Source organism: Triticum urartu, chromosome 4 (assembly GCF_003073215.2).
Source record: "Triticum urartu cultivar G1812 chromosome 4, Tu2.1, whole genome shotgun sequence".
Classification (NCBI taxonomy): Eukaryota; Viridiplantae; Streptophyta; class Magnoliopsida; order Poales; family Poaceae; genus Triticum; species Triticum urartu.
The window spans coordinates 302,265,771-302,271,316 of record NC_053025.1 but is presented as its reverse complement, the minus strand read 5'-3'; the positions used below and the strand labels follow the sequence as shown (position 1 = coordinate 302,271,316).

General features: G+C 42.2%; 1 long non-coding RNA gene across 2 annotated transcripts; it reads left to right on the top strand.

Moving 5' to 3' along the window:
- The first annotated feature begins 1,177 nt into the window (after positions 1–1,177).
- Positions 1,178–4,932, top strand: LOC125551541. Of its 2 annotated transcripts, none has more exons than XR_007302778.1 (5): positions 1,178–1,670; positions 1,881–2,026; positions 2,141–2,183; positions 3,644–3,839; positions 4,545–4,932. It is a non-coding gene; the product is annotated as an uncharacterized LOC125551541 (long non-coding RNA). The 2 variants fall into 2 exon arrangements; XR_007302777.1 differs by having other exon boundaries at positions 1,182–1,670; positions 3,679–3,839.
- Positions 4,933–5,546: the final 614 nt, after the last annotated feature.

Genomic DNA, 5,546 nt, shown 5'->3' with positions numbered 1-5,546 from the left:
GGGTTATGTTGGCTCCCGTACGCTTAGCTTATCAGGTGTGCCTTGAGAACGAGATATGTGCAGCTCCTATTGGGATTTGTCGGCACAACGGGTGGTCTTGCTGGACTTGTTTTACCATTGTCGAGGATGTCTTGTAACCGGGATGCCGAGCCTGATCGCATTGTCTTGGGAGAAGGAATATCCTTCTTTGACCGTGAGAGCTTGTGATGGGCTAAGTTGGGACTCCCCTGCAGGGATTTGAACTTTCGAAAGCCGTGCCCGCGGTTATGGGCAGATGGAAATTTGTTAATGTTCGGTTGTAGAAAACTTGAAGTTAATCTTAATTAAAATACATCAACCGCGTGTGTAGCCGTGATGGTCTCTTCTCGGCGGAGTCCGGGAAGTGAACACGGTGTTGGAGTTATGTTTGACGTAGGTTGTTCTAGGATCACTTCTTGATCATAGTTTCTCGACCGTGCTTTTGCCTTCTCTTCTCGCTCTCATTTGCGTATGTTTAGCCACCATATATGCTAGTCACTTGCGGCAGCTCCACCTCATACCTTTTACCCTTCCTATAAGCTTAAATAGTCTTGATCGCGAGGGTGTGAGATTGCTGAGTCCCCGTGACTCACAGATACTTCCAAAACCAGCTTGCAGGTGCCGTTGAACCGTGCAGGTGACGCAGCCAAGCTCAAGGAGGAGCTCGATGAAGATCTCGTTCATTATGTTTTTCCGTTTCTAGTTGATCAGTAGTGGAGCCCAGTTGGGACGATCGGGGATCTGTGTAGCATTTCGGGTAGTCTTCTTTTATTTTGGTTCCGTTGTCGGACCTTGAGTGTATCTGGATGATGTAATGCTTTATTCATGTAACTGTGTGAAGTGGCGATTGTAAGCCAACTATGTGTCTCTTTCCCTTATGTCACTACACCACAACACTTAACTGGGGGCAATTAACTGCCGGGAGAAATAGGAGCATAGGGGAAAATTATCTGCCGGGAATCTTGTTACTGCCGGTAGTAGAACGTAAGGGCAGAGAAACTGCCGGCAGAAGTTGAGCAAGGAGGGCACACGCACTGCCCGCAATTATTTTCAACTTTTGGGTCATTTTATCTGCCGGCACAACTAAATCATGGCTCACTATCTGCCGCGACAGTCGGTGTGGCGCGAGACTAAAATTATTGGGTCCAAATGTGCGCAGACGAGGGGGAGCGCGCGAAAGGCCGGAAATTTTGCACCAAATGAATTATAGCCGCCGGCCCAACCAGATCTGCCCCAAATTGAACCCTATTCCACAAGTCCTCCTCCCAGACCAGCGCCGCCGCCGCCGCCCTCCGCCCTCGACCTCCTCCACCAACCAGTGCGCCCCCCATCGACGTACGCGCCTCACGACGCCGACTCGTCATCCCCTTCCTTCGGCACCGCCACCGGGGCGGGTCAACTATGGCGGTGCATCGAGGTCGAAGTCAACGTCGCCTCCCTCTCCAGCCCCAGATCCCGTGGCGAAAATCGCCACCACCATACCGGCGCGCTCTTCTCCATGGCACTCCAACGTAACGAGCACGGGTGAGCTCCCCACCACAGCTCCCTCCATCCCAACGGCACGAGAGGTGCTCAGATCCATCACGCTGCTCAGATCCGTCATGCTGGAGTCTCCTCCTCTTTCCCATGTACTCCTTTGCTACTTAGAGGAGGTGAGGTTGCCCAGCTTCTTTGTTCGATTTTCTTTTCCTGCTACCGCAGACTGCCAGCGACCATGTCCTCTGGACTTTTTTCTGTCCATGAGCTCGCGGAGCTGAGGATTTGCTTTTTGTGCCTACCTTAGCTACATTGCTTCTTAGCAAATATTCACCATCTTACATTTTTATAACTGATTTTCTATTTTGTGACTGTAAAACAAGAAGGCAGTAGAATAACTACAAAAGAAGAAGGAATCTGATGTCCCAACAAAGCACATGTGAAGAGCGCTCCAGGGAGAAAGAAGAAGGAAACAACAATCTTGCAAACGAATAAAGAAACAACAGCTTCATGACAAAAAATTTCATGAGTGGTAACACTTCTCTACACACATATAATCTGATTTTCAACACTATTAATTAGGAAATACATGGTTGAGGAACACAAGTGGACTTTACTGTACTTATATCAGTTCAATTTCTTTCAGGAAATCCTTTTTAATGGACTGATGGTGGGACTTGGGAGCAAAGGTATACATGTGTGGAAGCCATCCTTTGCATAATTTTATTCCAAATATATATACTTTCTCCTCTTAACTGGGGGATATTTCAAAAAGGGAGGATCTCGTGTGTAAGAATTGGTTGACCCTGCATTTTACTATTCATTATTATTTATACACCCCGAATGTAAAGTGTCACCATGTGTGAATTTATAATCAGCCATAGTAATCTTGATATAGATATACACACACACTGAAGTCTGAAAACAAGCTAGTAAAACTACTTGCTTTGAAAGCAACACTACATTTTATATTGAGTGGTACTGCCATTGCCGCACCTTTGATTGCTATATGAACCATGCTATTATTGAGACAATGGAGTGGGATGTCAATGCCATTGGTTTAGTGCAAATATTTAGTTTTTGTATTTAAATTATGAGTGAAAGGGTGAGACAGAGTTTGTTACTGCATTTACGCCATTTAGTTTGTTCAAATATTTGCTTGGAGCTATGTAAGTTTACATCGGTGACATAAATTATGCTTCAACTTTCATACCATCGGATACATAATAGTTTCTGTATAATTTTCAACTTTATAAGCAATTCAGCAGCTACATTGTTACAGGAAATTAGATACTCTGAGAAGCTTCTGCAAGATCTAGATATCATTTGTTCTCTATCGCTCGAGCCTTTGTGTTTGACACTAACAAAAATATAAAACGCGGGTGTGCCAGTGTCCACGCCAGCATCAAAAGATGCATGCCGGCCGGTGGCACAAATACCCAAATACGTATGTGTACATAAGCAGGTATTCAGCCATATATATATATATATATATATATATATATATATATATATATATATATATACAGGCTGATGCATGCGTCACTGCTTTACAAAAAAACCGTATTGATCCGTGCATTTTGGTCCTTGTAAGACTAGGCTGGCGAATCATCTGACCGTCACATCCCCACTAATGCATCGCTTTAATCAATCCACTAACTTATACACGCACGTCTTGCCTCTACGTACATCTGCATGGCATTTTTTTAGTTGTGCATGGCATAATATTTAAATCTGTATGGGCACTCCTTGCTCCATAGATATGTTCTCAAGCTTCTCCCAAGCTTGTTAGGAAAAGAGAATATTGGGACAAAATATTTTCGTACTATTTCTAGTATGAATTCTCATCGAACACTGTGCTTGTGAATGTGCTTCAGTTCAATGGATAACTCCAAAAACCTGTACCTAATTTGATCCTGATAGCATTTTCTTCAGGTGGTAACACTTGTCTCAGTTATTACAGTAACTTTGTCAATGTAGAGTTGTTTTGCAGTTTGCACTATTAGAAGTATCTCCTAGATAAAAAATATTCTATAACCAAACATGATTAATACATGTGTTGTGTTTGATATAGATTTGTAGCTTATATCATTTATATAATACATCAGTTTTTCAATTGTATATTTATATGGGTTGTTCATTAACTAAGGCCCTATTCGGATCCCCTCCGCTCCCCTACTGCAGCTCCCGGAGCGGAGGGAGTGCCAGCACAATCGCGCGGAGCAGTTCGAACCCGGCTCCTCGCGCGGAGCGGAGTTGAGAATCTGGAGAGCTTCCGAACAGGCAGTAACTTTTGCACAAATTTGGTTACGAGTCATTGCTTCTCGCACAAATTTGGTCATGGGGTAATCAATCCAGAATCTCAACATTCTAGCATTTTGCACAAATTTGTGAAGTTCGACTTCTTAGTGTCATGGCTCACAACTAAATGTTCCAGGATTATTATATAGCAGAACTCAGATGTGAAAATCAAACTACTTTTGCTTGATCCTATTGAGTATGAACATGAAACAATGCTTGCCTGTGCTGTCAGCTACTGTTCCTAATTCACCACACATTGTGCTATCTTTCATTCAATTAAATGTATAACCTTGCTTTTCATTTGATTCGTACAACAACTGCATCTTGCTTCCAGAATTTCTTCATGGTCCTGTATAATCTATCTCTCATAATTATATACACATTATGCCTGAACCTGTGTTGTTTGTGTGAAAGGAAACATCTCTAGTATTTTCAAATGTTTATACATAGCTTGAACTATATTGGAAGGTATCAATGTTTGTGAATTAATACTAAAGCCACAATAATATTGGTATAGATATATATGTGAAGCTTGAAAATACGCCAGTAGGAATACATGTCAGCTGCCATATGTAGTTGTAAGCTACTTGCTTTAAAAACATCACTATGGTTTGCTTTTTGCTTGCAAAATGATTATTATGCAAGCATGTATTTGCTGTCTGAGCCTATATCCTTTGTTTGTGTGCTACAGTACATATCATTTACCAAAGTTATTAGCTCATGGCATTTGAACCATCTTATCTATTCAGGTTGGCATCATCACTGGAAGATGTTTCTACATGATGTTTCTTCTCTTCGTATTAACATCTTAAAAGCATTACAAATTCGTAACTCTTCTGCTGGAGACATGTGGCCATCTTCGAATAATGCAGTTTCATTGGATGGTGTGAGTTTGGTATTCAGATGAATATGTTAATTCCATCAAAGAAACAACTTGAACAGAAATGTACAAAAGAGTAATCACGCAACTTGTATTCGTGGACATGGCTACAGCTATGCACTAAAGTTAAACCATTTGTGTAGCTCAGTCTAAGGACACAAAATCTTATCGTCTTATGTAAATTTTGTTAACCGTTGTAGCTAGATGCTACTAAACACATGTACGGAAATAAGCTTATTCGTACTGAACTTTTAGTTTGTGAATGGTTTTGAAAGTTTAAGGTTTTGGGTGAGGTATATATGGAACTTTGATTGAAGTGTATAATTTGAGTGTTCTTTCTTGGTTTCCTGACATAGTGAATGGATATTGAATGCTAGTGAAATCAAAGTGACGACAAACATAGTGAATGGATATTGAATGCTAGTGAAATCAAAGTGATGGCAAACAAACTGCCGGGTAGACATGTTTGTGCTGGCAGTTCCACTGCCGGTAATAGTAGTTCATGTGCTACTGCCAGTCTGCCGGGAGAAAATTAACTGCCGGCAAATGCATGTGTCCTGGCAGATAAACTGCCAGGAAAATTTTATATGCCGAGAGAACTAATCCCCGGCAGCCGTTCTTGTGGCAGTTCTATCTGCCGGGAGAACCCGGCAGTTTATCTGCCCTCTTAATGGCTTTCTCCTGGCATATTACATGCCATTACATCGGTGTTGTGGTGTAGTGTGTATTACTAGGGTTGTGTGAAGATTACCTCAGTTGCGACATTGCCTTCAATGCGGTTATGCCTCTAAGTCGTGCTTCGACACGTGGGAGATATAGCCGCATCGAGGGCGTTACAAATACTAAGCGCGAGAACCTAGACAAAAGACTT